Raw genomic sequence first — 20,116 nt, 5'->3', positions numbered from 1 at the left:
ATCAAAATGCAGTAGGGCGTCATCGCATCCTTTTCCGGGTTGAAAAGCTACTTGGTTATTAGCAACACATTTTTGTTCTTCCATAAACCATGACAATCTGTTTGCTATAATTCTTTCAAGAATTTTCGAAATACATGAGAGCAGTGAAATTGGCCTAAGCCCGTTAATGCTCGACATGTCTTTTTGGGGTTTTGGAATAGGAATTATCGTTGCAAGCTTCCATGCATGTGGAATTACTCCAGAGTTGAAAATTGTATTAAACAAATTAACTAGGCGTTTTTTCGCAAAAGGCGATACATTTTTCAACATTTGATATGAAATACGATCCATACCCGGAGTTTTGCCTTTAACTTTACGAAGACAGCTATCTAGCTCAATAAGAGAAATAGGTTCTTCAATATTTTTCGCTTTTTTATTATGTGTGACCAAGACAGTAAAATTATTTTTTTGGTTTTTTAACTGATTGTATGCAGGGGAAAAGTTACTATCTGATGACATAATGGGACCATTCAGTACCAATGTAATTCGCAATCTTTTCAGCATCGACAAGTGTTTCGCTCTGAGTTTTAATTGCAGTGATTGTATTGCTGCTCGATTTTCCTGACAATCTGTTAATTTTGTTCCATATGTCTGCTATAGGATAGTCTTTATTTATTGATTTAGTGAAATCTTCAAAGCTTTTTCTTTTTGCCTTTTTTGCTTCGAACCTGAACTTTGCGTTGAGTTTCTTGAAATTTAACAAATGACTAGGTACAGAGTTAGCTTTAAATAGGTGCCAGGCATCCATTTTTACTCTTCTCAATTTAGCTAAATCAGCATTCCACCATGGTACGCTGAAGAAGTTTCTATTTTTTGATTGGGGTATATGTAAATTTGCTGAAATTTTGATGGCTTTAGTAAATAAAGCGGCGTCTTTGTTGCTATGATTATTCAAAGGCCTATTCGAGAGCTCGATATCAGCTTGTGCTGAAAATTTTGGCCAATCTGCTTGATCCAGCAAAAATTTTTTGAGAGTTGGTCTTGGCTGTGGCTGACGTTGTTGTAAGTTGATTGATATTTTTATGGGGAATTGATCACTGTGATGCAAATCTTCGAGTACTAACCACGAAGTGATTGGTACAAGTGTTAGAGAACAACAGGAAATGTCAATATGAGTAAATGTGCAATGTGTGGAGAAATGCGTTGGTCTGCCGTCATTTAAAACGCACAAGTTAGAGTACATTAGAGCTCCTTCGACAATATTTCCACGACTGTTATTTTTAGCTGAACCCCATATGGTTTTCCAGCTATTGAGGTCCCCAAGTACGACTAATGGGGTGTTGAAATTGGAAAAAATATTTGTTAGGTCAAGTTGAGAGAAAGATTGTGAGGGAGGTATATATATGGAAATAATTGTGAAAGAAATGTTTAAATTTACTTCGATTGCAATGACTTGCAAAGCCGTATTTATTTGACAAAGTTTGTGCGGTATATTTTTTTTAATAAGTACTCCTACTCTTTGTTTTGCATATTCATTTGAAGGGCAATTTTGAAAATAACTTACATAATTATGTGGTGGGATTGGAGTAAAATTCGACTGACAATGAGTCTCCTGAAGAGAAATAAAGCTGGGGTTTTCCTCTTTTATAATAAGTTGAAGATCAGGGAGGTTATTAAGATAACCTTTCATGTTCCACTGGAGAATTCTGAAGTCCATTGATATGACTATTTGCTCAATTTTTATACGCTCTTGCGTATAAAAAGAAGAATATTTGTATGTCAAAAAGAATAGAGAAAATAGAAAGCATAAACGTTAGAAAACGAGAAGTTGGTATTTGAAAAAGTGTTTCTACTGCAAGTTTGTTTATTAAACGACCCTGCCGTAGACAAGAGCAGAGGGAGATTTTGATATGCTTGCTTTTGAATTTATTTCACGCTGTACGTTAAACAGCTTACTGGAAAGCGAACAAATACAAACATCATAATAAGAGAAGGAATGTTTAAGAGAGTCGTGCAAAAAAAAAACTGTGTATTCAACGGCCTACTGATTAGAGCAGGCTGGAAGTTTGCTATGTGTGATTCGTGGCTGGGTGCTAAAAACGAATATGTATGTACATTGTTTGTGTACAATGCAGGTTAAAGTTGTTATTATTATATTCAAATGGCACGAACTTGTCTTTGTCTTTCTCTTCTTTTTTGTTAATAAGAGAATACTTAAATTTTTAATACTTAATTACTTACTGGGCTTATTATTATTTTTTTTAATTATGTATTTAATTATGAGTACGCATATAAATGTGTAAACATATTTATGTAAATGTACATAAACAGATTTATACATTTAAATGCTTTTATTAATAGGGTTGGGTGTGTTTTGATTATAGAATTTCTTCTACAATCATATCTAGGGGGTCTGAAACGTTTAATTTGCAGCTTTTCTTTTTAGCTACGTTAGCTTTTGAGAGAGATGTGTTTTTTGACAATGATAATTTCTGTCGCATTTGCTGCCTTAATCTATTAGAGGCGTTCTTTGGCAGAACAGTGATATTTTTCTTTTTTTGCAGTTTATTGGGAGTTGTAGTTGTAGTAATATCGCATGGTTTACTACTTGTACAAGGCGAAGGTGAAAGAGTCTTGGTAGGTAAATCGCAATAGCTGACGACTTCTCTTTGGTTGTAGTTGTTGGCTGTTTTACTGGAGATTGCGTATGAAGTTTGGTTTGCTTTCACAATTGATGAATACGAAGCGTCACCGTTGGGATTTCTATTTTTGTATATTGCGATGGCTCTTTTACGGTCTGCTTTTTCTAACGTAATTATGGCTTGAATGTCTTTTTCTCTCATGAATATTGGGCAAGTTTTTTCCTGAGTGCAGTTTATGCATACCTTAGGAAGTGAACATGGTGTGTCTGTTTCGGAGATCGAATGTGAATTGGTAGAGCAAATGGGGCAAATTTTCTCACTTTTGCAGGTTTTCGTTATATGCCCATATCGGAAGCAATTGAAGCAACGAAGTGGTAATGGGATATACGGCCGAACTTTAACTTTTTCGTATCCAATGGAGAGTTCTCCTGGAAGGTATGGCGTGGCAAATGTTATAATAATAAGTCCCGTTTCTTGTAAAGAGCCATTCACTTTTTTTAAGATTTTTTTTGCACTTATCACATTTTGTGATTTTAGTTCTTCAACAATTAAGTCTTCTTCTATTCTTCTAAGATCATTGGAATATACTACGCCTTTTGAGAAATTGAGAGTCTTATGCTCTGTTATCTCAATTTTTATTGAGGGTGAGAAGGAAATCAAGGTAACAAGTTTTTGTGCTTGGCTAATGTTTTTTGTTTTTATTATCATGGAACCGTTGCTTATTTTTTTGCACATATCCACTTCACCAGAGCACGTGGCATCAATCACTTTTTTAATTAAAAATGGCGATACATTTTTTAATGTTTCTTCACTTTCAACTCTTGATACTATTAAATATTTTGGACCTTCACTGTTGAAATTAAGTTTTTTCGTATCGTCATATTCAAAACTCGAACACGATGGGTGCCCTGCTTTGTCGGGCGGTTTGCCCATGATGTATGTTTAAGTTATAATGTTTAGAAATTGTTTTGTACAAATTTTATTACACAGAAAAGAGAAGAGAAAAAAATATTTCTCGCTTGTGCACTAAAGAGAACGCAGTAATTAAAATTACACTTGATAACACGATAGTTTGCTTGACTAGCTGCTTCGATGCAAATACGTCCGTATCGGTCAGAGGTTCGTTAAAAACTGAGCATTAATCATATTTATGTATGTACTAGCAAGAAAAATACGCCTACGGTCCTAAGATAATCTATCAAATCAACATCAATGATATCCTTCCGGGGATATTATACGTGCTTAAAGTCCGATGTTTTGGTCATATCGCAAGTCTGCCTGTATCCATAGAAAAGCTGGTTATCCTTTACCCTCTCAGACGTGTTGATGAAATACCAATAAGTTTCATTTTAAACTCAAGGAGATTCTTATCGCATTTCGACGTTTTGATTAGCTGTTTAAAGACGGTTGGATTTCAGCCCTTTTGGCTGCTTAAATGCACGATCTCTATTCTATTTATTGGACATTTGTGTTTCCATAATTTGGTGCATATGCTGCACATGAACGTATATATATTTTGCAATTTCTCAGCTATTGCTTCGCTTTTTAAAAAAGAAGTTGCGTTAGCTGTTGTTGCACTGCACTTTTTGTTAAAGTTCGATTCAAGTTTTAATTATATTTATGGCCGGTCAATAAATTAAATATTAAGGATTGCTTTTGGTTCCGCGGTAAAGGGCAACTGCCTACACTTCACATTATCTAAGTTTGTGTGAATGTGCAAGTTTATAATTTTATTGTATTTACACTGCAGTAACTGCTTTTATGTTTTTATATGCACGTTCCTTTTGATAGCGCATTTAAATTTTTTTTTTTTACTTAAAAGTCAATCAATTAATTTGACAAATCACAAGCAATCATCCTACTAAACAGTGCATCTCACGGCAAAAAAAAAACAGCAAAAGCACACTTCACCTTATGACTCGGGTTTTCTACCGCGTTATTCATAACCCGAGCGACTTTTAACTTTCATTGCTTATCAGGAACTGACTCTTGTTTTTCTAGTCAGCTTCAAATTAGGCTTCATTAATTGTCTAGCATCGATTTATTCTGTGCCAGGTAGCGGTCCACAAGCAAGTTGTTGCTAGACATCGGAATGCAATTTGAAAAACAAACAAAGGCCATAAGCAAATGTGCAAAAAGTTCACTCGCTCGCTGGATTTAACGGTATCGTTATGAACATGTGCATGCATACGTCTGTAAATGCTTATTAACATCTTGCCTTTAGAGGCTAGTATCGGATTACCGTGCTCATTCGATACTCGAATGTCCCAGTGGGAAATTCTTAGGGTAGTGCGCTACAACACATGTACATCTTTTAAACGAATTAAAAATGTCATGTAAAAAGGAATATAAAAATTTTAATATGAATTGCTGTTCTTCCGCGCACTTGTTCATTTTGAATGTCAACACAAACTAAATACAACACTGCTGTTTTGTCAATCACACCCCGCGACGATCAAATAAGCAAGCGTCAATTGAAAAAATCAAAAATTTTTTATTTTCATCAACGTGTAGCCGACAATAAATACGTACGTGTGTCACGAAGCCACCCGACTGCACTTACACACACAAAATCCAGTCAATCTCGTTGTTAGTCGCCGGAGCCTATATGAGACTGCCTGTCCAAAGTGTAACTAAAGATCACCGCCAACAGAATGAATAGTGGGAAACAGTAAAGCATCATCGCGGGTAGGTAATTCACCTTTGGGGTGATTCACCTTGGCATGAGATTCGTCAATTCCAACGCTATAAAAATATAATTTTGATACAATAAACACAATTTAACTATTTTTTAACGTTTTCAATAACTTTTTTTGTGAAATGTCAACGAAAACACCGGGTTTTTTTTTGCTAATCCTCAAGTAGGTAATGTGGTGAAGTACCTACTAGAGATATACGCCGCCGATTTTGGTCGTTTTTCGCACGCCGCCGCCGAATGTCAAAAATATCGGAGTGGCGGCGCGGGGTCAAGCGCGTTACTATATTTTGTACTCGTTTAAGACTGTTTAGGCCATTTATTGTTCATGTCGAAAATTGGTCGGATATGGTCGAAATTGGTATCAACGGATGCGCATCACTGCCAGTTATAAGAAACTAATTGCGAAATTTAACTCTTTATAACTATTCAAAAGTTATTTAAAATAACAGGCGCTTTTGATGTCAGCTTAACAAGGAATTTCTATCACCCAATTCAGCAAGTTATTAAAACAAAATACTAAAATAAAAGTTATATAATAAATTTATATGCTCACTTTGCATTTTTGGAAAAATTAATAATGAACAGTTAATTCAAATAAAATGACCCAAGGCGAACATGTTTTTAAACTGTCCTCAAGAATAAGCGAAATCAGTGATGCAAAATCCTTTAGTAGGTTGTAACGTAGCGTTACAATAAACCACTTGTACTTATGCTTGTATAGCATAGTCAACAACCACTAATAGCAAACCAATGAAAAAGCACAATAATGGTGCGTTGACTTCTCAACCAGTTTCTATAGCATAGCCAAAAACCACTTGTATAGCATAGTCAACAACCACTGATAGCAAACGAATGAAAAAGCACAATAATGGTGCGTTGACTTCTCAACCAGTTTGCGGCACCACCCATATAAACATTGAATTTGCATTTTTGCAATTCAGTCCTCGCAGGTGAGCCAGCGGGAGTGGTTGTCTTTTTAAAGACAAAATTGCCACTCCGGCTAGCTAGCCGAGTGGAGGGGGGCGCTGTCATGGCGCGGGTCACCCTCCACCAGAGTTGGACGACGCGAGTGGTGTCTTCGGACTATCCTTCCCTCCGTCGCCCACCCTGGTGTTGAGCGGCCCGCTGCCTTAATGACCAAATAACCCCCCTCCCCGCGGCTCGGACTGAGCGGAAGGGGCGCTGTCATGGCGCGAGTCACCCTTCACCTGGGCTGGACGACGCGAGTGGTGTCTTCGGACTATCCTTCCCTCCGTCGCCCACCCTGGTGTTGAGCGGCCCGCTGCCTTAATGACCAAATAACCCCCTCCCCCCTCAGCTCTGATTTTAGTAGGCTGGCCGGAGCGGAGGAACCACTCCCTCTAGTTAGCTGGGGAGAAGAGGGTGCGGCCGTGGCGCGAGTCACCCCCTGCTGCACCAGGATGACGCGAGTGGTGTCTTCGGACTACCCTTCCCTCCGTCGTCCTGGTCTGGTAAGGAATGACTCGCCGCCCGAACGACCGCACGACCCCCTCTCCGCAGCTCTGGTTTCGGCCGTGAGCCGATGCGTGCGCACAAGGGGCTACCGCTGTGCCGTTAAGGTGCACTTCCCCTCCGCCACGGGTCGACCCACGGCGCCTCGGCTGGTACAACCCCACCCCCCTTACGCACCTTCTACTAGTGTGCAAGTAGGGAGGCGGGGGTGTCCAGCGGTGAAACCAGCACTAACCCGAGTCCTCGCAGTTTCTCCCGCAGGTGACTGACCCCGCCGATTACCAAGCCTGCCGAAGACGTTCGATCAGCCCGATCCTACCGAAGCCGACCGACCAATACAAGTCCGCTGGTACGTCCATCCTATCCCGCCCGGAACACGCTGCCGCTGTCCAGGTAAACCCCGTCGCCAGCCCATCTCCCCTCTCACCACGGCCCTGGTACGCGCTCCGTAGCCCACCGCCGCATCGTCGCCCCTCTGGTGCCGCCGCTGCTACGACGACCGTTGGCCGTTCGCCATCCTACCGCCGTTAAGCCGCTGCATCCGTCACGCCGCTGCTACGACGTCCGTTGGCCGTCCGCCATCATACCGCCGTTAGGCTGCTGCATCCGTCACGCCGCTGCTACGACGTCCGTTGGCCGTCCGCCATCCTACCGCCGTTAAGCCGCTGCATCCGTCCCGCCACTGCGACGACGACCGTTGGCCGTCCGCCATCCTACCGCCGTTAAGCCGCTGCATCCGTCCCGCCACTGCGACGACGACCGTTGGCCGTCCGCCATCCTACCGCCGTTAAGCCGCTGCATCCGTCCCGCCACTGCGACGACGACCGTTGGCCGTCCGCCATCCTACCGCCGTTAAGCCGCTGCATCCGTCCCGCCACTGCGACGACGACCGTTGGCCGCTTGCCATCCTACCGCAGTTAAGCCGTTGCTTCTATCCCGCCGCTGCCTCCGTACCGCCGTACCAGTCCGTCCGTTACCCGCCCGTTCAGCCGCCCTACCGAACCTCCGTTAGTCGACGCTCCGCCCCCTCGCCATCTTGCGACGGAAAGCTGCTGTCCGCCTAATATCTCCAGCCGTGTGTGCGTGTGTTCGTAACACATAAATATCGTGTATTTATTCAGTAGGGGTTTGTGGGACCTTTACTCGACTCTGGATTGACTGAGCGTTACCCCAGCCTTAGACAAAACCCACCTCATAAATGGCGCCCGAGCAGGGACCCTCCTCCGCAGATGACCGTGGAAAAACAACTGCAACCACCACCAACACTGCCGGGGCGGGTTCAACGAACACATCGCTAGAAACAACACACACACAGGCTCCGGAAGGCACGTTGCTGAACACCGACTCGCTCAATTGGATCTACCTACTTAGGAAGGAGAAGCTGATCGAGGAGTGTAAGGAACACCGAATCGACGTGGAAGGCCAAACCGTAGCCGAGCTGCGTCGCGCACTGAGTACTTACGTGCGAGCGAAACGCGCCAGGAAATCCAGTGAAGACCTGTTGAAAGAGCTGGAACGAGAAGTGAACGAGGAAGAGGGGAAGTTCGCTACGCTACCCCAGCCAACAACAAATCCGATCCCTTCAATCCAGATCCACAGCCCACAGCCGCACGGAGGAAAGGGAGAGAACGCATTACCGAAACGAGACGAAATGAGCGACGGTGAACTTATGAATACCGTTCGCCGCTGGGACTTGCACTTTTCAGGGGAGGAGTCACTGCACGAATTTCTTGAGAGGATAGAGGAGCTTGCCGAATGCTACCGCATCCCCGTCGACCGACTCCTCCCAACACTGCCGGAGCTTCTACGTGGGAAGGCACTGCAATGGTACCGCGTCCGTAAGCAACACATACACCGCTGGAGCGATCTGCGGAGGGAGGTGCAAAATTTTTTTCTACCTAAGCGACACATACGACAATTGGAAGAGGCCATCCGACAACGCAAACAGCAAGGCCGAGAGAAGGCCAAGGACTACATCCTCGCACTGGAAACGCTGATCCGCCAACACCCGACGATGTGCGAAGAGAATCACCTCGAACGGATCTATGATGGTCTACGCGTGGAATACCGCCTTTTCGTCAAACGCAGCGAGTTTAGGACGATCGAGGAGCTCCTGGAGCTAACGGAAGAGTATGAGCTGTTAAGAGGCGAGGAAGCGAAACAGGGAAAAATGGTGGCCCACAGCCTATACCACCTACCCATGGAATACGACAGCAAAGAGTGCTGTTGGCGCTGCAAGGAACGCGGACACCACCGCTTCCAATGTAAGGGCCCCTGGAGGAAGTTCTGCTCCCGGTGTGGCCAAGACAACATCCTCTCCAGGGACTGCCCATGCCCTCCGACTAGCCCAATTACCGAGAACGCATCCCGAACGCCGTCCAACGCTATTAAAGGAAGCCGCCAAGCACCGTACGTCCGACCAGAGAAGCCGAGGGAACCACCCGCCAGCAAATCAACCGCAAAACCACAAGTAGATGGCCGATTCTATATACCAGTGGTCATCGAGGACATGAGCGTGCGCGCACTAGTGGACACCGGCGCCACCCTATCCTATGTAGATGACACCGTACGGAAACACCTAGAAAAGAACAACATCAAGGCACGCCCCAACAAGCGAAGTATCCAGCTGGCAGACCAAACGTGCGTCTTTACCTCAAATTCCTACCCGGCAAGGATTGTGTATCAAGGACGAGCCACAGACGCGATGCTGTCCGTTATCCCAAACTTGGCCGAACAGGTAATCCTCGGAATGGACTTCCTAAGAAAGAGGGGAATCATCCTCACGCTGGATGGCCAGCCACTAGAGGCCACCGTGACCAAGAGAGCACCCGAACTGGATACGCTATGTACATTGACGAGCCGAGAACACCTGAGCGACGAACAAAACACGGAACTGGGAAACTTCCTGGCGCATCACCAAAAGCGGTTTGGCGAAATCATCGGACCAAGCACTGCAGCCGAGCATACGATTCGTCTCAAACACAACCGACCGCTGAAGCAACGATACTACCCCCGCAACCCGGCCATGCAACAAGTAATCAACGAAGAGGTAGACGAGTTATTAGCCGGAGGAAGAATAGAACCATCACGAAGCGCGTACAGCTCGCCAATCGTGCTAGTCCGCAAAAAACAGGGCACGTGGAGGATGTGCATAGATTACCGTCAGCTCAACGCCGCCAGCGAACCAGACGCTTACCCGTTGCCGCAAATTGGAGCCATTCTCGACCAGCTGAAAGAGGCGAAATTCATCTCGACCATTGACTTGAAGAACGGCTACTGGCAAATCCCGCTCGCCAGAGCATCCCGACCATACACCGCATTTACAGTTCCTGGCAGAGGGTTGTTCCAGTGGAAGGTCATGCCATTTGGCCTACACTCTGCTCCGGCTACCTTTCAACGCGCTCTGGATGCGATACTTGGACCCGAACTCCAACCAAAAGTTTTCGCCTACCTGGACGATATCATCGTATTGGGAGATACCTTCGCAGAACACTTGGCGATCTTGAAGGAAGTGTTCGAGCGCCTACAAAGACACAAGATGCAAGTAAACTTCGAAAAGTGCAGCTTCGTCCAGCAACAACTCCATTACCTAGGACACATCATCAGTTCGAAAGGAATTCACACCGATCCAGCAAAAGTATCCGCTGTACAGGAGATGCCCGCACCGAAAACGCTCAAAGAGCTCCGCCGTTTTCTTGGACTCGCGTCTTGGTACCGCCGCTTCGTGGCAGACTTCTCTACGCTCGCCGCGCCGCTTAACCAACTGCTGAAAAAGGGACAAGTCTGGAAATGGGAGGCGCAGCAAAATCACGCTTTCAAAGCACTCAAGGATAAGCTTTCCAGCGCGCCAATACTTTGTTGTCCGGACTTCTCTCGACCGTTTTTTCTCCAGACCGACGCGAGCGGAGAGGGCCTGGGCGTCGTGCTCTATCAACGCCATTCCGACCACGAGAACGTAGTAGCTTACGCCAGCCGAAGCCTAACCCAGCTGGAAAAGCGATACTCGGCCACCGAACAGGAATGCCTAGCCGTGCTATGGGGTATCCGTAAGATGAGACCGTACCTGGAGGGGTATCACTTCACCGTCATCACCGACCACCACTCACTAAAATGGCTGCACTCGCTCCAGAACCCCTCTGGACGCCTGGCAAGATGGGCACTGGAATTGCAACAATATAATTTCGAGATAGAATACCGAAAAGGAGCACAGAACGTGGTAGCCGACGCACTCTCCCGCTGCCCGCTACAACACGCCGATGATGACATTTTGTACACCATAACCAACGGAACAAACGACTGGCACGAGAGGAAAGCAAGACAGGTGCGGGAAAAACCTCAAGCACATCCAGATTACCAAATCGTCGATAACCGACTCTTCCGCCACATTTCCCCGAGAAATCAACTCTCGCGGTCACCGCAATGGAAGCTGTGCATCCCAGCCGACCGACGAAAGGACGTACTACAAGAAGTCCATGACGCCGCCGCCGCCGGACATCTCGGGGTGAAGAAGACGCTTAAGAGAGCACAACAGAACTATTACTGGCCCGGGATGTTCCGCGATGTTCTCAAACACGTACGGAAGTGTATCAGATGCGCAGAATACAAAGTCGAGCAAAGACGCCCAGCAGGATTGATGGCAACCATGCAATCATCACGGCCGTGGGAAATAGTAACCGCTGACTTCGTGGGACCACTGCCCCGTTCCAAGCAAGGAAATACTTGTCTCCTCGTCATGGTGGATAAATTCTCCAAGTGGGTGGAGTTGATCCCAGTGCGCCAAGCGACAACGACAAGCGTAATCAAAGCACTCCAAGAAAGAGTCATATACCGATTTGGCTGCCCGAAAACCTTCCTCACCGACAATGGTAAACAATTCGTCGGGAAGGCATTAGCAGCGTTTTTGAACGACCACCGCATCGATCACAAGTTTACGGCAGCTTACGCCCCGCACGAAAACCCCACCGAGCGAACCAACCGAGTCGTGAAAACCATGATAGCTCAGCGATGCAAGGACGACCACCGCACCTGGGACCAGGAGATTCCGCAAATAGCATTCGCGATAAACACGGCTAGCCACGAGTCGACAACAGCATCAGCAGCAGAAATCAACTTCGGTAGAGACCTTACAGCACCGCAGCAAGTGCGCACGGAGGGAGCAGTACCAGCAGAGCCACCAACCGTACCACCGTCCATCACCAAGTTATGGGACGAGATAAAAGGGCACCTAGCCAAAGCTTCAAAGCAACAGAAAAAACACTACGACTTACGCAGACGGCAATGGAAGCCACGCATAGGCGAGCAGGTGATGAAAAGGGACCACCCACTCTCATCCGCGGCCGACAAATTCGCCCAGAAGTTAGCACCAAAATTTTCCGGCCCGTACTTGGTGATGGAATATGTTTCCACGAACACGGTGAAAGTAGGCCACCCGGGGCAAACAAAGCAACAACACGCGCACTTGCAAGATTTAAAGCCGTACAAATTCTAAACAACCCTCGTTTTGCTTACTCATTGCAGGAACCAACTGTCCAACAATGAGTCGAAAACAGCGGCAACACACACCACCGGACTCACCGAAACCGATACGCCCGTGGCGCCCGCCGTTTGAGGCAACAGTGTGGCCGGCAAACAAACCAAAGATTCAGAGAATCCAAATTTTTCATGGGCCACCAATAGAGCAACTAATGGCCATAAAAGAAGACCCGCAACCAGAGCCACAGGGACGGGGCGACACCGAACACAACGAAATGAAGAAAACGACATACGAAGAGGGGCACCCCGATCCCGAACAATTTTTCGGGGAACTTAAACTAAAACGCCCGACAAAACGGAGCAAAAAGTGCTGGAAATTTTATTGGAAGAACCAGCGCGTCAAGGTGAAGATGATGGGCGAGAACCGGGCGAAAGTCTCGCTGATGGGAATCAACCGAATGGTACAAATCGAATGAGACAGCAAGAGAAGAGGCCGCCGCATTTCTTTTTTATATTTTTATATTTTCATACCTTTTACAAAAACTTGTTAGATTTAAGTCAGAAATGAATTGTAAATTATTTTCACAAAAAAAAAAAAAAAAAAAAAAAAAAAAAAAAAAAAATACATACATACATATCTACATAACATTAAAAGGGGAACAAGAGAAGTACGACAACGGACACAGTTTAGTACGACTCCACCCCCGACAAAAAAAAAAAAAAAAAAAAAAAAAAAAAAAAAAAAAAAAAAAACAACAACAACAAAACAGTGGAACATTTTTTTTTGAACAATTACAATAACATTAACTCTGTTAGATATAAGTGGAATGACTCTGTATATTTTTGGGAAAAAAAATTTTTTTTTAATAAAGTGCTTCGCCCACATGCACACCGGCACAAGACCTAGGCCATGCCTGGAGATCCATCTTTCCCCACCGCAGCTTTCCGTCAACCGAAGTGGGAGGGGGACTGTAACGTAGCGTTACAATAAACCACTTGTACTTATGCTTGTATAGCATAGTCAACAACCACTAATAGCAAACCAATGAAAAAGCACAATAATGGTGCGTTGACTTCTCAACCAGTTTCTATAGCATAGCCAAAAACCACTTGCATAGCATAGTCAACAACCACTGATAGCAAACGAATGAAAAAGCACAATAATGGTGCGTTGACTTCTCAACCAGTTTGCGGCACCACCCATATAAACATTGAATTTGCATTTTTGCAATTCAGTCCTCGCAGGTGAGCCAGCGGGAGTGGTTGTCTTTTTAAAGACAAAATTGCCACTCCGGCTAGCTAGCCGAGTGGAGGGGGGCACTGTCATGGCGCGGGTCACCCTCCACCAGAGTTGGACGACGCGAGTGGTGTCTTCGGACTATCCTTCCCTCCGTCGCCCACCCTGGTGTTGAGCGGCCCGCTGCCTTAATGACCAAATAACCCCCCTCCCCGCGGCTCGGACTGAGCGGAAGGGGCGCTGTCATGGCGCGAGTCACCCTTCACCTGGGCTGGACGACGCGAGTGGTGTCTTCGGACTATCCTTCCCTCCGTCGCCCACCCTGGTGTTGAGCGGCCCGCTGCCTTAATGACCAAATAACCCCCTCCCCCCTCAGCTCTGATTTTAGTAGGCTGGCCGGAGCGGAGGAACCACTCCCTCTAGTTAGCTGGGGAGAAGAGGGTGCGGCCGTGGCGCGAGTCACCCCCTGCTGCACCAGGATGACGCGAGTGGTGTCTTCGGACTACCCTTCCCTCCGTCGTCCTGGTCTGGTAAGGAATGACTCGCCGCCCGAACGACCGCACGACCCCCTCTCCGCAGCTCTGGTTTCGGCCGTGAGCCGATGCGTGCGCACAAGGGGCTACCGCTGTGCCGTTAAGGTGCACTTCCCCTCCGCCACGGGTCGACCCACGGCGCCTCGGCTGGTACAACCCCACCCCCCTTACGCACCTTCTACTAGTGTGCAAGTAGGGAGGCGGGGGTGTCCAGCGGTGAAACCAGCACTAACCCGAGTCCTCGCAGTTTCTCCCGCAGGTGACTGACCCCGCCGATTACCAAGCCTGCCGAAGACGTTCGATCAGCCCGATCCTACCGAAGCCGACCGACCAATACAAGTCCGCTGGTACGTCCATCCTATCCCGCCCGGAACACGCTGCCGCTGTCCAGGTAAACCCCGTCGCCAGCCCATCTCCCCTCTCACCACGGCCCTGGTACGCGCTCCGTAGCCCACCGCCGCATCGTCGCCCCTCTGGTGCCGCCGCTGCTACGACGACCGTTGGCCGTTCGCCATCCTACCGCCGTTAAGCCGCTGCATCCGTCACGCCGCTGCTACGACGTCCGTTGGCCGTCCGCCATCCTACCGCCGTTAAGCCGCCGCATCCGTCCCGCCACTGCGACGACGACCGGTGGCCGCTCGCCATCCTACCGCCGTTAAGCCGCTGCATCCGTCACGCCGCTGCTACGACGACCGTTGGCCGTTCGCCACCCTACCGCCGTTAAGCCGCTGCGTCCGTCACGCCGCTGCTACGACGTCCGTTGGCCGTCCGCCATCCTACCGCCGTTAAGCCGCTGCATCCGTCCCGCCACTGCGACGACGACCGTTGGCCGTCCGCCATCCTACCGCCGTTAAGCCGCTGCATCCGTCCCGCCACTGCGACGACGACCGTTGGCCGCTTGCCATCCTACCGCAGTTAAGCCGTTGCTTCTATCCCGCCGCTGCCTCCGTACCGCCGTACCAGTCCGTCCGTTACCCGCCCGTTCAGCCGCCCTACCGAACCTCCGTTAGTCGACGCTCCGCCCCCTCGCCATCTTGCGACGGAAAGCTGCTGTCCGCCTAATATCTCCAGCCGTGTGTGCGTGTGTTCGTAACACATAAATATCGTGTATTTATTCAGTAGGGGTTTGTGGGACCTTTACTCGACTCTGGATTGACTGAGCGTTACCCCAGCCTTAGACAAAACCCACCTGGAGGAAGTTCTGCTCCCGGTGTGGCCAAGACAACATCCTCTCCAGGGACTGCCCATGCCCTCCGACTAGCCCAATTACCGAGAACGCATCCCGAACGCCGTCCAACGCTATTAAAGGAAGCCGCCAAGCACCGTACGTCCGACCAGAGAAGCCGAGGGAACCACCCGCCAGCAAATCAACCGCAAAACCACAAGTAGATGGCCGATTCTATATACCAGTGGTCATCGAGGACATGAGCGTGCGCGCACTAGTGGACACCGGCGCCACCCTATCCTATGTAGATGACACCGTACGGAAACACCTAGAAAAGAACAACATCAAGGCACGCCCCAACAAGCGAAGTATCCAGCTGGCAGACCAAACGTGCGTCTTTACCTCAAATTCCTACCCGGCAAGGATTGTGTATCAAGGACGAGCCACAGACGCGATGCTGTCCGTTATCCCAAACTTGGCCGAACAGGTAATCCTCGGAATGGACTTCCTAAGAAAGAGGGGAATCATCCTCACGCTGGATGGCCAGCCACTAGAGGCCACCGTGACCAAGAGAGCACCCGAACTGGATACGCTATGTGCATTGACGAGCCGAGAACACCTGAGCGATGAACAAAACACGGAACTGGGAAACTTCCTGGCGCATCACCAAAAGCGGTTTGGCGAAATCATCGGACCGAGCACTGCAGCCGAGCATACGATTCGTCTCAAACACAATCGACCGCTGAAGCAACGATACTACCCCCGCAACCCGGCCATGCAACAAGTAATCAACGAAGAGGTAGACGAGTTATTAGCCGGAGGAAGAATAGAACCATCACGAAGCGCGTACAGCTCGCCAATCGTGCTAGTCCGCAAAAAACAGGGCACGTGGAGGATGTGCATAGATTACCGTCAGCTCAACGCCGCCAGCGAACCAGACGCTTACCCGTTGCCGCAAATTGGAGCCATTCTCGACCAGCTGAAAGAGGCGAAATTCATCTCGACCATTGACTTGAAGAACGGCTACTGGCAAATCCCGCTCGCCAGAGCATCCCGACCATACACCGCATTTACAGTTCCTTGCAGAGGGTTGTTCCAGTGGAAAGTCATGCCATTTGGCCTACACTCTGCTCCGGCTACCTTTCAACGCGCTCTGGATTCGATACTTGGGCCCGAACTCCAACCAAAAGTTTTCGCCTACCTGGACGATATCATCGTATTGGGAGATACCTTCGAAGAACACTTGGCGATCTTGAGGGAAGTGTTCGAGCGCCTACAAAGACACAGGATGCAAGTAAACTTCGAAAAGTGCAGCTTCGTCCAGCAACAACTTCATTACCTAGGACACATCATCAGTTCGAAAGGAATTCACACCGATCCAGCAAAAGTATCCGCTGTACAGGAGATGCCCGCACCGAAAACGCTCAAAGAGCTCCGCCGTTTTCTTGGACTCGCGTCTTGGTACCGCCGCTTCGTGGCAGATTTCTCTACGCTCGCCGCGCCGCTTAACCAACTGCTGAAAAAGGGACAAGTCTGGAAATGGGAGGCGCAGCAAAATCACGCTTTCAAAGCACTCAAGGATAAGCTTTCCAGCGCGCCAATACTTTGTTGTCCGGACTTCTCTCGACCGTTTTTTCTCCAGACCGACGCGAGCGGAGAGGGCCTGGGCGTCGTGCTCTATCAACGCCATTCCGACCACGAGAACGTAGTAGCTTACGCCAGCCGAAGCCTAACCCAGCTGGAAAAGCGATACTCGGCCACCGAACAGGAATGCCTAGCCGTGCTATGGGGTATCCGTAAGATGAGACCGTACCTGGAGGGGTATCACTTCACCGTCATCACCGACCACCACTCACTAAAATGGCTGCACTCGCTCCAGAACCCCTCTGGACGCCTGGCAAGATGGGCACTGGAATTGCAACAATATAATTTCGAGATAGAATACCGAAAAGGAGCACAGAACGTGGTAGCCGACGCACTCTCCCGCTGCCCGCTACAACACGCCGATGATGACATTTTGTACACCATAACCAACGGAACAAACGACTGGCACGAGAGGAAAGCAAGACAGGTGCGGGAAAAACCTCAAGCACATCCAGATTACCAAATCGTCGATAACCGACTCTTCCGCCACATTTCCCCGAGAAATCAACTCTCGCGGTCACCGCAATGGAAGCTGTGCATCCCAGCCGACCGACGAAAGGACGTACTACAAGAAGTCCATGACGCCGCCGCCGCCGGACATCTCGGGGTGAAGAAGACGCTTAAGAGAGCACAACAGAACTATTACTGGCCCGGGATGTTCCGCGATGTTCTCAAACACGTACGGAAGTGTATCAGATGCGCAGAATACAAAGTCGAGCAAAGACGCCCAGCAGGATTGATGGCAACCATGCAATCATCACGGCCGTGGGAAATAGTAACCGCTGACTTCGTGGGACCACTGCCCCGTTCCAAGCAAGGAAATACTTGTCTCCTCGTCATGGTGGATAAATTCTCCAAGTGGGTGGAGTTGATCCCAGTGCGCCAAGCGACAACGACAAGCGTAATCAAAGCACTCCAAGAAAGAGTCATATACCGATTTGGCTGCCCGAAAACCTTCCTCACCGACAATGGTAAACAATTCGTCGGGAAGGCATTAGCAGCGTTTTTGAACGACCACCGCATCGATCACAAGTTTACGGCAGCTTACGCCCCGCACGAAAACCCCACCGAGCGAACCAACCGAGTCGTGAAAACCATGATAGCTCAGCGATGCAAGGACGACCACCGCACCTGGGACCAGGAGATTCCGCAAATAGCATTCGCGATAAACACGGCTAGCCACGAGTCGACAACAGCATCAGCAGCAGAAATCAACTTCGGTAGAGACCTTACAGCACCGCAGCAAGTGCGCACGGAGGGAGCAGTACCAGCAGAGCCACCAACCGTACCACCGTCCATCACCAAGTTATGGGACGAGATAAAAGGGCACCTAGCCAAAGCTTCAAAGCAACAGAAAAAACACTACGACTTACGCAGACGGCAATGGAAGCCACGCATAGGCGAGCAGGTGATGAAAAGGGACCACCCACTCTCATCCGCGGCCGACAAATTCGCCCAGAAGTTAGCACCAAAATTTTCCGGCCCGTACTTGGTGATGGAATATGTTTCCACGAACACGGTGAAAGTAGGCCACCCGGGGCAAACAAAGCAACAACACGCGCACTTGCAAGATTTAAAGCCGTACAAATTCTAAACAACCCTCGTTTTGCTTACTCATTGCAGGAACCAACTGTCCAACAATGAGTCGAAAACAGCGGCAACACACACCACCGGACTCACCGAAACCGATACGCCCGTGGCGCCCGCCGTTTGAGGCAACAGTGTGGCCGGCAAACAAACCAAAGATTCAGAGAATCCAAATTTTTCATGGGCCACCAATAGAGCAACTAATGGCCATAAAAGAAGACCCGCAACCAGAGCCACAGGGACGGGGCGACACCGAACACAACGAAATGAAGAAAACGACATACGAAGAGGGGCACCCCGATCCCGAACAATTTTTCGGGGAACTAAAACTAAAACGCCCGACAAAACGGAGCAAAAAGTGCTGGAAATTTTATTGGAAGAACCAGCGCGTCAAGGTGAAGATGATGGGCGAGAACCGGGCGAAAGTCTCGCTGATGGGAATCAACCGAATGGTACAAATCGAATGAGACAGCAAGAGAAGAGGCCGCCGCATTTCTTTTTTATATTTTTATATTTTCATACCTTTTACAAAAACTTGTTAGATTTAAGTCAGAAATGAATTGTAAATTATTTTCACAAAAAAAAAAAAAAAAAAAAAAAAAAAATACATACATACATATCTACATAACATTAAAAGGGGAACAAGAGAAGTACGACAACGGACACAGTTTAGTACGACTCCACCCCCGACAAAAAAAAAAAAAAAAAAAAAAAAAAAAACAACAACAAAACAGTGGAACATTTTTTTTGAACAATTACAATAACATTAACTCTGTTAGATATAAGTGGAATGACTCTGTATATTTTTGGAAAAAAAATTTTTTTTTTAAATAAAGTGCTTCGCCCACATGCACACCGGCACAAGACCTAGGCCATGCCTGGAGATCCATCTTTCCCCACCACAGCTTTCCGTCAACCGAAGTGGGAGGGGGACTGTAACGTAGCGTTACAATAAACCACTTGTACTTAGGCTTGTATAGCATAGTCAACAACCACTAATAGCAAACCAATGAAAAAGCACAATAATGGTGCGTTGACTTCTTAACCAGTTTCTATAGCATAGCCAAAAACCACTTGTATAGCATAGTCAACAACCACTGATAGCAAACGAATGAAAAAGCACAATAATGGTGCGTTGACTTCTCAACCAGTTTGCGGCACCACCCATATAAACATTGAATTTGCATTTTTGCAATTCAGTCCTCGCAGGTGAGCCAGCGGGAGTGGTTGTCTTTTTAAAGACAAAATTGCCACTCCGGCTAGCTAGCCGAGTGGAGGGGGGCGCTGTCATGGCGCGGGTCACCCTCCACCAGAGTTGGACGACGCGAGTGGTGTCTTCGGACTATCCTTCCCTCCGTCGCCCACCCTGGTGTTGAGCGGCCCGCTGCCTTAATGACCAAATAACCCCCCTCCCCGCGGCTCGGACTGAGCGGAAGGGGCGCTGTCATGGCGCGAGTCACCCTTCACCTGGGCTGGACGACGCGAGTGGTGTCTTCGGACTATCCTTCCCTCCGTCGCCCACCCTGGTGTTGAGCGGCCCGCTGCCTTAATGACCAAATAACCCCCTCCCCCCTCAGCTCTGATTTTAGTAGGCTGGCCGGAGCGGAGGAACCACTCCCTCTAGTTAGCTGGGGAGAAGAGGGTGCGGCCGTGGCGCGAGTCACCCCCTGCTGCACCAGGATGACG

Source organism: Eurosta solidaginis, chromosome 1 (genome assembly GCF_040869045.1).
Source record: "Eurosta solidaginis isolate ZX-2024a chromosome 1, ASM4086904v1, whole genome shotgun sequence".
NCBI lineage: Eukaryota > Metazoa > Arthropoda > Insecta > Diptera > Tephritidae > Eurosta > Eurosta solidaginis.
Note: the sequence above shows the minus strand (reverse complement) of the source record.